The 16,260-nt window shown below is 30.3% G+C and overlaps 1 long non-coding RNA gene across 1 annotated transcript; it reads right to left on the reverse strand.

The window, feature by feature from the left end:
* Positions 1 to 8,769: 8,769 nt before the first annotated feature.
* On the reverse strand, positions 8,770 to 15,488 carry LOC115875707. The gene is made up of 3 exons (XR_004049044.1): positions 13,881 to 15,488; positions 13,171 to 13,287; positions 8,770 to 9,026 (listed from the first exon to the last, which is right to left on the reverse strand). It is a non-coding gene; the product is annotated as an uncharacterized LOC115875707 (long non-coding RNA).
* Positions 15,489 to 16,260: the final 772 nt, after the last annotated feature.

Here is a 16,260-nt window from a genome sequence, read left to right on the forward strand (position 1 = left end):
TTGATTTATACCATAAATGCATTTTTTCAAATCAATTTTATGAAATTGCAGTAAAAATTTTTAGGCTTCATTTCTTCAAGGGTATCAAAGTTTTTAATACCTACTAAATATTTACTGAAGATTATGCATTGATCAGATATTGTGTTGCAAAATTTTACTACCTTATACAGAGTGTCTAAAAATTTATATTAAATAGTTACTAGCTTAAAACGGCAATAACTTGTTTAATTTAAATGGAACACCCTATATATTTTACTAGTATCAGATGCACAATTTAATTGTCTATCAAATTTTATTATACCATTTTTTAACCTATCTCTTCAAGTTTTCGTAGAAAATGCTTTTTCTTATAATTTAGACCCCATTTATCATACCCATGGAATATTGACATTTTAGATTATTTTTAAAGATGTAACAAATTTTAAAAAGTACCATATTGTCGATATAGTTCGCTTATTTCATTAAAAAATAAAAAACTGTTAATATAACTGTAAATATTTTTTGTTAAAGAGGATCAATTAATATGATCCCAGTATTCAAACTACATTAATTGACTGTTTCGTTGATTAATAATAATTGCCCCAAATGCTAAAAAACTGAATTTTGTATGTGTATTATAAAATGTGGTAAAAAGTAACAGCTTATAAATTATATTTCATTTTTTGACGAATGCTTATTTATAACAACAGAGACGTTCATTTTCATAACTTATTATTATATTCATTTCTGAGTCAAATCCACATTTATTTAGAATATTTTTTTTAGAAGTAAAACAATTCAGTACCAATGTAATTAACTAAATTTTGGGCGGAAATAATGGTGGTATATTTAATTGGTATACACTTTTATAAAGATTTAAATAGTTTTCTTTTTGTAAACAAATGGAGCCTGCAATATTATTATTTTTACGACCTGTACATTTTGTACATTTTTTTAAAGCATCAGCTTTAAAAAATCTATGTCAATATTCCATGGGTATAATGATAAATGTGGTCTAAATTACAAGAAAATGGATTTTCTACGAAAACTTGAAGAGATAGTTAAAAAATGGTATACTAAAATTTGATAGAAAATTTATTATATAATATATATATTAATTTATAAATTTTGCATCTTATTCACCTAAAATATGCAGGGTGTTCCATTTAAATTAAACAAGTTATTGTCGTTTAAAGTTAGTAATAATATAATATAAATTTTTGGACACTCTGTATATGGTAGTAAAATTTGTATTATTGCAACACAATATCTGATCAATACATAATCTTCAGTAAATATTTAGTATTAAAACCTTTAATACTCTTGGAGAAATAAAGCCTTAAATATTTTACTGCAATTTCACAGAATTGAAAATATCTCAAAAACGGTAAGGTTTAAGTGTGATAAACCTTAGTCAAATTTACCTTTATTTCAATCGTAGAATCTAAAAATAGACTTATATACAGGGTGTTCCATTTAAAAAAATACAACTATAAATATTTTTTACTTATTTGGGACGCTCTGTATCTTGTAAAAATATTTTTAAATTGTAGCTCTAATAGTCCTTCAACGAATCCAGAACTTACAATTCGTAAAAATCTAATCGTTTAGCTACAATACTACATGTCGTATATGGTGAACAACCCTGTATAACTTTATTTAAATATAATTCAACAGGTCCAAAATTTATCATTTTTTATTCGTTTCTACATGGCCAAAACTACATAGCCAAAAGAAGCTTTATTTGCAAATTTACTGGTAATCTACAGGGTGGTCCGAACTGTATTCCGGAAACTTCAGCAGCATGTTCGGCAAATAAAAATAAGTAAAAAAGTTCGTATAAATTTATATCCTAAAATGCTTAGTTTAGGAGATACAGGGTGTAGAATTTTCATTTTTATTTCGATTTTTTCTAAATAATTTCTGAAGTAGCGTCAATATTTGGATGAAAAGTGATATCTGGGAGTTTTTTGACATGAGAAATTTGATTTTGATGTCAATATGACTCCTACTAGTAGAGGGCGCCACCTACATATTTTTTAACTGGTTTGAAGAGTAATAACTTTTCGTCCGTACCTGTATCAAACTACAAACTACTGAGTAAAAAATATACATTCACGGCGTTTTTTACGTAAAAAAGGTTTCTTGGTAAAAATCGCTACGAATAATGGTTCTCGAAATATTGGTAATCTAAATTATCAAAACCTGTCATCATTGACATAAATTTTAAACATGTTGACCAAATAGTTATTAGACTGAAATAATAAATTGGTTGGAAATGGTTTATACCAAAAATTCAACAGAAACTGTTTTATCAAGATTCTTTCCTCTTTGACGAGGTAACTTTCATTGAAATGAGAGACACAATAAATAGCTTAAAAACACAACTAGTCCTAACAAATTTGGTTTAAGTGTGAAATTGCTAAAATCAATGAAGATACAAATTATCATTCCACTTACAAAACTAACCAATCATTGTTTCAGGGAAAATATTTTTCCCGACATTCTCAAAGACGCAGTTGTCATACCAGTTTTCAAAAAGAGTGATATATTTTAAATAACTATAGATCTATCAGCTTTATACCAGACCTATTACCCATAATATCTAAAATTATAGAAAAATGCATGGCTAAGAGACTGGTAAATTTCCTTGAGATTAATGATTGCTTCTCCTACTCCCAGTTTGGCTTCCGAGGGGGTAGAAATACGACTTTGGGAATTTTGGACCTGGTTGGGAGGATAGAGAGTTCCTTTGAAGAGAGAAAGTACAGTGCCTTGCTTTTCTGTGACCTGAGCAAGGCGTTCGATTGTGTTGGCCTTCTCGTTGGCAAGCTCCATTACTATAATTTCAATATCAGTAGCATTGACCTCATTAAATCCTACCTAATCAATAGGGTGCAGACTGTCAGGGTGGGGGGTGTGTCCTCGGCAAGGAAGGATGTGAAAATGGACGTTCCTCAGGGTTCGGTCCTGGGGCCAATACTTTTCCTAATTTACATAAATGACTTGCCCAATTTTAGCGATGAAGCTGAATACACCCTCTTTGCTGATGATACGACCCTCGACTCTCTCAGTGTCTGCTGACTCTGTGGAGAGTGCAGTCGAGGGGCTGGGGGTGGCGCAGTCGGCCGCTGAACTCTGGTTTGATACGAATCGTCTGCTGTGGAATGACGCGAAGACGGAGCGGGTGGTTTTCTCGCTTCGCGCCCTAAACGATATCAATGGGGAACTGTATTCGGTCAGATTCCTGGAGGTGCAAATCGTCCCTAAACTGAGTTGGAATGAACACATTGATCGGGTGGCGAGACGATTAAATTGTGGTGTATACGCTCTCCGGCGTCTAGCCGAATGCGTAAGTCCTGCTGTGCTGAGAACTGCATATTGCGCTCTGTTTCATTCTGCGATGTCTTAAGCCTTGCTGGTATGGGGACATGCGTCTCAGACCACACGTATCTTTAACATAGTAAAAAAGTTACAGCGATTTGTTAAAAATGCACATTTTCGAAAAACACCCCGTAACTCCGAAACGGTAACGGATATTGATGTGCGGTTTTCACCATCGTGTTTTTGATGAAAATTGAGCTCCAGACACCGATATTAGTTTTCGTTTATCTCCTATAAAAAAGGATGTTTCCATTTAAAAGCGTCGAATTTGACCCACCCTGTACATGTGTAAACTTTGATTGTATTATTTGTATTTTACTTATTTTACTGACGTTTGTAAATGCTGCTGTGTATATTTACATAATAAATTTGATTTTTTTTATTTGATTTTGATAGTAAACTTTTTTCAAAGCCACCCAATGATTATTCACTCGTATTTTACCATTGAAAGAGCCGCATAAAATAATCCCACGAGTATCTGCGAAGCCGTTGAAATACTCTAAATGTTGAAATACTCTAAATACCAAAAAGGTTTATTTTTTAATTCTCCATCTATTAAAGGAATTATATACAGGGTGTTCCATTTAAATAACGAAGAAAAAATATTTTATATTTTAGAAAGTTTGGCGTAGAATTTTGAACACCCTGTATGATTTAAGATTACGATATTTATAGCAAAGTAAGTACAGACCATCTAAAGTAAATACCTAATATAGTTTTGATTTCAGGACAATTCTTGTATTTTTAATAATTTTTTTAAGGCTGAAATTTTTTATTTATTTATTTAATAATATCTCTGAAACTATGAAAACTAATTTAAAAATATCTTATGATTATGTAAAGTGATCAGAAAGGAAGCCAAAAATGTAATAATATACAAAGTGTTCCAAAGCTTATTGTCAAATATAATTTGTAATAGTAACATAAAATTCGCCAACTAGATTATTAGAGCATAGTTCATTTTATGCGCCTCCATAGAATAAAATATTTTTTTCTCCAAAAATATTTTTTCCCTCAAAAACTATGCACCGTGGTGTTTTTTTACAAAAGACAAAAAATGTAGTAAATACTAGAGGGATTATTTTACGAAGAGAACATAAAATATTTTTATTGATTTTTGTCAAAGTCAAATGCTAGAGCACTTAACATATAGACACCCAAAATCTCATTCAAATTTGGTATAACGGTTCTTAAAATATCTGAAAAAATGCATTTATTTATTTTTAAGTTTGATGCCCTCTAACGGACAAACGAAGCACTTTTATATAGAGGTAAATTGTGTCTAATGAACTTATTTTAATCCCAAAAATACGTAGTAGTTCTATGTTCACGGAATATTGGGAAACCCCGTATATTTATATATGGTAACTTAACAGCGCTCTCAGATGGACCGGACCACGAGCAAGTAACATGAGTTTATATGAACAGTTTCACATGGGTCGCATATGCTTATTAACATGTGTTAGTGGGGGCCAACTTAACGTAAACTTTCCCCCACTAATTTTTTCAAAGCTTTCATTATGTAAATTCGAAACATGATTTTTGCACAATTTTCCACAGCCTATGCCGATTTTTGCACAACTCCCATTTAGAAGATATAGGGCTTAGAGAAAATGGTACTACCCCACTAAATTCTCAGTTAACTTTTAATACGCCAATCGAAAGCTTGATTTGTGCACAATTTTGCACACGCAATTCAAATTTTTGCACAGCTACCCTAAAAGAGATAAGGCGATTTTAAAAAATGTCGGTAGCCCCCCACTAAACTTTTTGCAACTTTTAATATGCCAATCGAAAGCGTGATTTTTGTACAGGGTGTCCCATTTTAGTTGAAATCATAGGGTATCTCAGTTATTAGTGAAGTTAGAAGGGTGCGGTTTGCACAAACCTGTACCACTTTTTTGTCAAACGGATGATGCCGTAAACAAAATTTTCATAGAGCCCTTCGTTTCTGAGCTACAGGGTCTTTTTGAAAATTTTGCAATTTGGGACAGCCCCCGTATCTTCGTTATTGTGGATGATATCGAGAAGGTAAAAACTGATTCTTGTAGAACGTTTTACCACGGCATATAAATCACACGGCAGGCCAACTCGCCTTGGCGGGAACGCTACGCGCATATCCTTGCGCACGCCGCCATTATGGGTGCCAGCAACAGAAATTAACCAGTGTCGTAGTCAGTCGTAGTATTTGTCATCGACAACATACAGTTACGGCAGCTTTGAGTCAGTAGCGTGCGGCTTAATTTATTTCATTCTTTTCTTGAGTGATATATTTTGTTTATTGTATGATATATTTGATTTTTGTAGTTTAGTAGTACAATGGAAGTCAGAAATTCTTTTAGTTTTAATACTCTACTACGGCATTCAAAGTAATTTTTATTATTAGGTATCTTGCAAAATGACAAACAAGATTCACTTCTAAATTACTGTTTTTCTGATTATTCGTATCTATTTTTAATTTTTATGGATAGCTCATGACAATTCAGAGAGAAAAGAACAGAGGTCTCGTTGTTTTTTATAATAAGGTCTGCCGTTTTTAATAAGATGTTTGCCGGATCATTTTGGCAATTTTCAGTACCAGTGTGTAATATTCGGATACAAAGTTTTTTAAATGTTCTTCTAAACTGGATGAATTTATCCTGGATGGGAATAATGATAGGTTTACAAGATATTGGAATTACAAGATAAAGTTGTCGTACCAGATTTTTATGAGTGCAACTGTACACTCAAATCTCGCGACAAGCTTAAAATTGTGTAATGACATTATAAGTTCATAATAAAAGTTTTAAAGAAAAAGTTTATTTTTTCTTAAATTTATTTTTTACTTTTTAGTTATGCTGGTTTCTCAGTGCCACACACTTAAACTCAATTTTTTTTCTTAAATAACTTCCTATGGGCATCCTAATAATATGTATATCGATTTTCATTAAAAAAGAAGAACTTAAAAAAAACGGCAGCTGTCAAATTTGACAGTTCAAATGTGAAGCCCCGTTCTCAGAACTGCGTCGTGTCGACAGCGACACTGATTGACACTTCAAACAACCAATGGGAGCTGTACTAAATTTAAAATTGACAGCTGTTTGAATTTTGTACAAATCTGATTGGTTCTTTTGTCGTGTCGCTGGCGACAGTCGCAGTTCTGAGAACGGGGCTTGAGACAAATAAAATGAATACCGACTATGGGGTAGGGAGCATCCAATATATCGATTTTTATTAAAATCGGACAACTTTGAGATTTTTTTGACAGCTGTCAAATTTGACAGCTCAATTTTTTTCTTTCATTTTAATCCATGGCCATCCTATATATAGATTTTTATAAAAATGGGACAACTTTGAAATTTTTTTGACAGCTGTCATAAATTCGGGTCAAGCCTTGCAAGAAAATGTATTGTCATCGGGACTGAACCTACATGCCAAATTTCAATTTCCTACAATGAAAGGAAGTTCTTCTAATTTAGCTTACAATATTTGCCCCGAACAAACATACATACAAAGCAAGTTAAATAAAAACGTGTAAAATAAGCTAGGGACTGCTTCCCATTGGTAAAGATACCTGTTACCATAACAACATTAGACACCCGAGCTGGTTTAAACTCTCTGTTCCCCTTCTGGTCCTCAAAACCTACAATATTATCACAACCACTATTATAAAATAAATTGCACTTGATATTCATATTATATCATCAATACATAGAACACAATATCGATTAAGTTCATCCGGTTCATCGAAACTTTCAACTTTTCTTTTTCAGAGTCTCAAATACACTAAGAATTTCTAAGCCAGGTTTGATATCGATGTCATATATTCATTATCTTAGTGTCTCTGGGTCTCTGGACGTGGAAGGCAAAATAGATTTGTCAAGAACGTCTTGTATATTTTTGGCCCGGAAAAGTCTATAGCCAAACATTTATATTTAAATTCATCAGTTACTTTTCTTCCTTTAGCTGATTTGTTAATTTGTGCAATTTGAATATTAACAAAATTTGCTATGTCCATTGATGGACATAATTTGTACATAGCCTCTGTTGTTCAATAGATATTTTATTGCGTATTTCTTTAATTCTTGTTTGTAACTCCTGGCATGTTTTTTAACTTTAATTTTCTATTCTCTACAGTTAAATGTTTAATTGATTTTTTCATTTTTACTTTTCGAGGAGTATGCGCAGTTAACGATTCATTTGTTTAGATAAAAGTATTGTGTAAATAAAATTCAGTTTCAGTCAATTACAGTATTTTTTTAATACGACCCTGTCTAATCAATAGTTTATTTTCTGGGAAATTTTTAATACGTTTTAATCCGGCCCTGACTCGGCACCCATAATGGTGATTTCAAGGTCAAATTTTATAGAAGTTTTAAACAATGGGATCTGGGCAGAGTTAGCCTGCCGTGTGATTTATATGCCGTGGTTTTACGTAGAATACAGTGGCGTAGTCTGTTTTTCTACAGAAAAATAATTTTTGAAAATATAAAGTAAAGTTATGTTTTTTCAAACGGAGCACCCTGTATATTTATAAAACATATGATCCGTCTTGCCATGAGCTTCTCAAAAATATATATCACTCTATATTTATTTTCACTCTTTACTTCAATATTTAAAATATATTATTTTTTTATTAGTAGGCCGTGATAAATAAAATAAAAATTAAAATGGTATTTACTAAAATAGTCATACACACATTAAAATTTTATTTGGGATTGATATATTTTACTTTTGAACTGTTACCACTGAATCTCTGAATATATTTTTCTTTATAACGGAATTTATTATAACGGGTTTGCAAATATCTAAAAGTTGCATTATTAAAACATTTTCCAGGTGTTAGACATTGTTGTAGTTGCCACGATATATTTCATATTTTAAAAATCCCCAAAATCAGAAATCGAGACCGGACAAATCCGGGAATCAAGGAGGCCATCATATGAGCCCATTGCATTGGTTCCAACTCATTGATATCAGAAATAATAATTTAACAAAATTATAATATTTTCAAAGTTGTTATGAAAAGCCCCATCTTGCTAAAAGTACATTTCACGTAAATTACCTAAAGGAATATCAAAAAGTTCCGGTACGATAACCAAGATTTACAAATAGAGATAGAGAGTCAAGTTTTCCTAATATATAAAAAAATTATTAGTAGCCCCTAAAATAAAACAAGAGACAGATAGCAGTATACTTTTAATAATTCTTTATTTTCTTTTGTTATCAACCATGGCCTACTAATAAATATGATATTTTAATAAAATTTTTTATATATTGCAGTAAATAGTGAAAATAAATATAGAGTGATATATATTTTTGAGAAGCTTATAGCAAGCTAAATAATATAATTTATAAATATACAGGGTGTTCCGTTTAAAAAATTCTTACTTTAGTTCATATCTTCGAAAATATTATTTTCGTAGAATAACAGACTACGCCACTGTATTCTCCGTAAAAAGTTCTACAATAACAGATAATAAATTAACTCAGAAACAAAGAGAATATAGAATAACTTCAGAAACAAAGAGGGCTATGAAAATTTTGTTTACAGCATATTTCGTTTGACAATAAAGTGGGACACCTTCTATCTTCACTAATAACGGAGATACCGTATAATTTCAACCAAAATGGGACACACTGTACAATTTTGCACAACCAATTCCAATTTTTGCACAGCTACCCTAAAAGAGATAAGGCGATTAGAAAAAATATCTTGAGAGGAGTAATTGGATATGTAGGGCCAACAAAAGGAGTTGGACATTTTATTTGTTATTGTTTTCGCCATAATAACAAGTGGGAGGAATTTGATCACAGAAATTAGAAATTCCAAAAGTCAACCATGTTCCGGCAAAAAACGAATAAGAGTTCAAATCTTTTTATATACTTTATAATGTGTTATTATTTTTAGTAATTTTTTTTGTTATTTTTTATATTACTTTATATCTATTTCATAATGTTCATTTTTTCTGTTTTTATAATATTAAAATGAAATAAAGTTATAATATCTTTAATACCTATTTTTTTTAATTATTATTTTATTTTTTTATATTGTTACATAAATACTTCACTTTTATGTATTTACGCAATGTAGTATGGATGGTTTCATAATCCTTTACATAATCCTAAGATATGAGTAAATATATTTCGATAATTTCAGAGATATTAATAAATAATTAAAAAATATATATTTTTCAACCTTCCTTAAAAAAGTTATTACAAATACAAGAACTGTCCAGAAATCAAAACTATATTAGGTATTTACTTTAGATGGTCTATACTTACTTTTACTATAAATATCATAATTTTAAATCATACAGGGTGTTCAAAATTCTACGTCAAACATTCTAAGATATAAAATAATTTTTTTTTATTTTTTTTTACATGGAACACTCTGTAGGTGTATTATTTTTTTTGTTAGATGGAGAGTTAAAAAATAAACATTTTTTATATTTAAAGTATTTCAAAATTTTTAATGGTTTTGCAGTATTATTTCATATGGCTCTTTCAACGGTTAAAAACGAGAGAAAAATCATTGGGTGGCTTTGATAAAAATTTACTGTGGAAAATGCTAGATGAAATATAAAATTGCGAATATCTACGAAACCGTTAAAATTTTTGAAATACTGTAAATACAAAAAATGTTCATTTTTTAATTCTCCATCTATTAAAAAAAATAATATACAGGGTGTTCCATTTAAAAAAAAACAAAGAAAAATTATTTTATATTTAAAAAAGTTTGCCATCGAATTTTGAACAATCTCTATGATTTAGAATTACCATAATTATAGCAAAGTAAGTACAGACCATCTAAAGTAAATACCTAATATAGTTTTGGGTAAAGGTGTGGATCCGGTGGCTGACCTTGAAGCCTATATTTGCTGCATTCGATCATCGATACTACGCAAGCGCACATCGTCGATGTTGCCAAATTGCAGTTTATTTTCGAATTATTTGCAGTTGAAAATTTTTTTTGGAGTGTTAATCAATAATAATAGAAATTCTATAATTAATTTTATAATTTCAGATTTATCTTGATATCCAAAATTAAGGTAAGAAGGATAATGAAGATTGTGAAATGAAAGTATTATGAATATATAAAATTGTAATAATAAATAACATTTATTTATATATTTACATTAGAATTAAAAATTATCATGTACGGATTTTTTTAATGGTTTTAAACTTATTAGAATTATTTTATTTCTTTCAAGTTATTTAATTTCTAGTTATTTACAGGCAACGATAGTTTTGATTATATGTATTGATGTTTTGAAATACTACCATGACGAGTCTTATAGAACAATACACATCAATGGGAGATAGAGGTAACATCTTACTTATAATGTTACTAATATAATATACTTTGATTATAATGTTTGTATCATAATTTCTTAAAAATATCAAGTTAGTAGATTAATAGCAATTTTAGACATATATTTTATCGAAGAGTGTGTTGATAAGACTAAAATAAGCTTTATGTTTTATCTTTTTCTCTTTAGAAGGGAGACGGTTTGTGTCGTAGAATACATTACAGTATTTAATATTACCTACTGTAATTTCTTGCTTCCTATAATGCCAAATCTTGACAATATTGTGAAGGTTGAGTTTTGATCTTATTAGTTTTATACCTGTGTTTATACAAGACCAAATTAAGATTAGTTTGTAATTAGTTTGTGATTTATATTAAGATCTTCCTTATAATATTTGTTATGTCTTAATCTTAATACTATATTATGCTCTGTCTGGAAAATAAATGTTAAAATATCTTAATTCTGCATATCCTATTCCATCCTTCCATTAGGAAAAATATGGTTTATAAATCATATTATGCTAAGAAAATCACATAAATTTGGTGTAAGAATAGAGAAATCTTAAGGTAGCAGAAAAATTAATGCAATATATGTATAAGCAGAATTAAACAAGGTAACTGTTAATGTTGCTGAAGCTGATTCTACAATTTTAATTACGGAGGCTAAAAGGCCTTTTAAGGCCTCCGTAGTTTTAATGGAATGTTAAAAAAAACCTATTATGAACATGACATGGAGCTACAGCATTTAAAAATTAAAAAAAAAGAAAAAACTTGGACACATATCCTGAATTTTTAATAAAGCACTTTTTAAACGTAGCATAATAATTCTAGAGCAATTAGATTAATTATAGGAATCTAGAATTTTATTTCTATTTAATTTTATTGACTATGAAAATACATAATAAACGTTCATGTTTCACGTGTTGTGCGAAATATTAAAATAATAATATAAATGATATACCGCGCGTACTATGATGAAGATCGCTGCCATTTTATATGGGAAATGTCCTCAATCGTCATTTCCCAGCCAACTGGACGCCGTTTTTTCGATCATACTGTATATATTGACAAAAAAACACTGAAAAGCACATATTTGTTTTCTACTGAAAATAATTCCAAAATAACTTGCAATCTGGCAACATCGAAGATGTGCGCATGCGTAGTGTCTGTGACTATATGCAGCAAAAACTCGTTTCAAGGTCAGCCACCGGATCCACACCATTACCTAGTTTTGATTTCAGGGCAGTTCTTGTATTTTTAATATTTTTTTTAAGAAAGGCTGAAAAAAAATACATTTTTTATTTATTTATTAATATCTTTGAAACTATCAAAACATATTTACTCATATCTTAGGATTATGCAAAGAGATATAAAAGTAAACCAAAAATGCAATAATATACAGAGTGTTCCATTTAAAAAAAGTCATCCCAATCCACTCACACTTTTTTGAGCCACCCTATAGAGGTTAAATATTTTCCTGAAATACATCCTAGTTCATACTTTAGGTCTGCATTTAAACAAAATTTCCAAGTTTTTTATTCTAGGAGCTACAGATGCCCGACGCACTATTACCGGACCCTGTAGGTAATGTTTTTTTTTTATGTTTTTATAATGTTAAAATGGAATAAAGTTTTATGTGTTACGCACTGTGGTATGGGTATGGTTTCACTTAATTTTGCAGACATGTTAAAACTATGACACCGAGAGTAGGTTTTCTTATAGGATTTGCTGGTGGCACAATAATATAATAAAAATTGCAACCCTCTGGCCCGGCGCCGCCGCCAAATCCAAGCAAGTGGACTTTTCGGGAATAATATTTATATTAAGGCTCGTTTAATTTTTTTAAAATATCATCAAAGTATCATCAAAAACCTAATTTAAACTGAATATTAGTGGGGTTTGGTTTGGTTTAGATTAATCCGGACGTCTGGTAGCCCAAACTATATTTGCATATTTTTCTTTAAAACACTATGGAAATTTGTAAAAGTATAAACGAGATTAACAATAAAATTGAGCAAACAAATCTTTTATGGAGAATGAATTTTTCTCAAAAATTTAAAAACACAAAAGTTTTTTCTCTTGTAAATACAATCAGGGACATACAGAGTAGTGTACTTGTGCCAGACAGACAACCGATATAGATCAATAGGATTATGACGTAAAACAGTTAAGAACATTCAAAATACCTACGCTAACAAACAAAAATAAACAGGTTTAAACAAGAAACAACCACTTAAAAACAGAAAGCAACCACCAAAATGCTTAAAATAACAAGTCTGTTTTATTTATTTTTTTTAGAGTGGTTTGTCTGTTTTTAAATTGTTGTTCTTGTCTAAACATGTTTATTCTTGTGGTAGCATATTTTGAACATTCTTATCTGTTTTACATCATACTCCTATTGACCTATATCGGTTGTCTGTCTGGCACAAGTGTCGCCATACCTACTATACAGTATTTAAGGACCTAAATAACAAGAATAAAAAATTTTACTTTGTTAAAAAATTGTAAATACATACATATGTCCATTGCAAATTGTAAATTCCTTTAACAGTTATTTTGTAATTTCTTGTCCTTGTGCAGATACCAAAAACACTCCCGAAGGTATACATTTCCAGTTTCAAGAATGGTTCCATCTAAAACAAATCAAATTATAAAATGATTAAAGGATAAAAAATCAGTTAGAGACAGTAATGCTGGATTCAGAGTTCCGTAGCCGTAAGACGTAAGCCGTATCGTTAGCCGTAAGACTTAAGACGCAGGGAAAGCAATTCATAGTTGCCGTAAGACGTAACGATAACTTCATCGTAAGCGTGCGCATTACCGTTTTTAATAGGTTATGTTGTTGTTTGGGTTGTGAATGTTGTGACTCCTTATTTATTTTATTATTAATTTAATTGAACTAAAATGGACACGGACAATTATATTTTCGTTGCCGAAGTGAAATATCTGTGAAATATATTATAAAAGTTGTAGAAATGGCTACCGAGTACCACCGAACCTAGCCGATTCGATAAGACGTAACGTAAGAATTAAAATTGGTTCATTTCTTACGTCTTACGGCATACGGAGATCTATGAACGCAATCATATGATTGTGAAGGTCGATATCCCTTACGTCTTAACGATACGGCTTACGTCTTACGGCTACGGAACTCTGAATCCAGCATAACATTCCAACTCAAACACTTAAGGAAATTGCTGATCTCATATTGCAGCCTCTCGCATACACTAAGTTTTCAAACTGGTGTGCCTATATCTTGATCTCTGAAAAATGTTCTTCTTAAACCTTAAAACATGGAAAAGAAAACAAGTGGTCGATATTCAAAATTGCCACCAGACCTATAGAAATATATAGATTTTCAATTTCTGATATACAAAGAGTGAAAGATTAATAGACTTCTGTGTGTGACTAAAACCGATTTTTATAATGACATTCCATTCAAATCTTCAAAAATAAAAAAATCATTGCTTTTTAAAACATAGGACAAAATAAATGATCAAAGTTAATATTATCTGATAAGTCTGATAACACTTAATTTTTCTAAACATTTTTTTTTGAGAATAGAGACAGTGAACTTTAACCACTTTCAAATCCATTAGAATATACAGTAGAAAGATGAAAAACCAACCAACTTCATTCATATTTAGTAGTACCTTTTATCATAATCTTGTATTTCTATTAATGTTTAACAATTTATAGGTTGAATCTCAATTATTAATTATGAAATTCTTTTCTTACGATAACATGTACCTTCTTTGTAGATCTAAAATCCTTTTCAACTCATTTGTACTCTAATCATCTAATCTGTATCTATAACTAGAGAAACTAGAAATCTCTCTAGAAATAAACACAATAGTCTAACCCATCTAAAACAAAAGTAGTTTTATTAAATATCCACGTTATTTCACTTTCAAAAGACTGTAGAAAGGAGTATTATTTAACTTGAAACATTTCACCAAATTTTTGAAAAATATTGCAGAGGAAAAAAATGTTATGGCAGTTAAATAACACCTTTTCAACATATTAAGTATGAGTTGAAAACCTTGGAAAAAAATCTTCTTCCAGTGAGCTCTATTTCTATTAATTATGAAAAAAAATTGTCCTGAGATAAAATACAATAGTATACAATAGGCTGAGGTCCTTATCGAAATAGACTATAAATATTTTTGCAAAAAAATGAACTTACCAGGTTTTCAAAGTAAGGTATTGATATCTTTTTAAAAAATGATTAATATCCCTGACCTATACTTTTTTTATGTCATTGCTTTTAAGATTATTTATATTTATTACTTGTAATTACCGATACAAAGATGTGGAACACAAATCTTGCTTAGGTTGTGGATGTAGAATACAATGCCTGTGCATGGTTACAATTGCAAACTTATTGAGGTTTACAATTGCAAACTTATTGAGGTACCTATCTTATATCTTCAAACATTCTTTCAACACAAATTTCTACATCTTAAACATGGGCACTAAAAGAAAAATGAGATTCTTCTGTTAAAAGCAAAAAGCACCATACTTAAAATCAATTGCCCTTCTTCTCCAGGCCAGAAATCAGTCACCCATTCACCTAGCCACGCACAAGCTTTGTTAAACTTTCAAATAATTACGACGCGTTAGTATTTTTTCACTTTGAGACGAATAAAATAAAAATAACATTTTAAGGACTAAGCCCAGAAACTTAATTATTTTACAGAATAGCTTTTATAATTGTTTGCAAAAATAAACACTTCAAAACTATTAAAATTAAAACATCTTTCCATTCGTCTTTCAAGACTCAAGACAGAATATTGAAAACTTATTGAAAATATAGACCCGACAAAATACAAAATAAAACAATAAAAATAAAACGTCAAACTGACAAACTCTGAAAACTACCCATAGAATAGAAAACAACATTACAATATCCCTTGAATAAAAGTAACTGCAGAGTGCAGACATGAGCTTGTCGGTGTCTGTGGTCGCATATTAAATTCAGCGTCTGTGGTTAAATAATTGTAAAAATTTTTAAGTTATTTGTTCTGTGGGTAATATCATATAGGCACTGTTGCCAACTTAGCGGTTTTCTGGCCATACTCGTTATATCTAGCGTATTTTTTTTTTCGTTTAGCGGGAAAAAATTTCTAGCGGCTACTGTTTTTTTGGCGGTTTAAATTTTTGAGTAATAAATATGTAAAATTGAAAAATATTGCATAAATTTAAACAACGATTTTTAAAAAAAAATCACTAAGTCATGTAATTATCATAATATAATTATAAAGTACCTACGGCCTAGAATCGCCTAGCATATTCGATTTCTCGTTAAATCTGTCTCATCTAGAATTGATGTTTGGTATTTCCGGGAAATTCCCGAATTTAGGTATGTTGTCCGGGATCCCGGATTTCCATTACGGATACAATCCCGGAGAAATAGTCAAATTATAAAATCAAATGGTATAAAGTTCACAAAGTAAAAACATATCTTAAAAACATACATACTTTGAATAAAAAGATTAAGGAAGGAGCATAATTATCAAAAAACTTGATGCGATGGGACTCAAATATGGCCGACTTCCCTTTGACCAGTGGCGTACGATTGATACTTATATTGGGAATAATATCCT

Source organism: Sitophilus oryzae, unplaced genomic scaffold, assembly GCF_002938485.1.
Source record: "Sitophilus oryzae breed Bouriz unplaced genomic scaffold, Soryzae_2.0 scaffold_1394_pilon_pilon, whole genome shotgun sequence".
In the NCBI taxonomy this organism is placed as follows: domain Eukaryota; kingdom Metazoa; phylum Arthropoda; class Insecta; order Coleoptera; family Curculionidae; genus Sitophilus; species Sitophilus oryzae.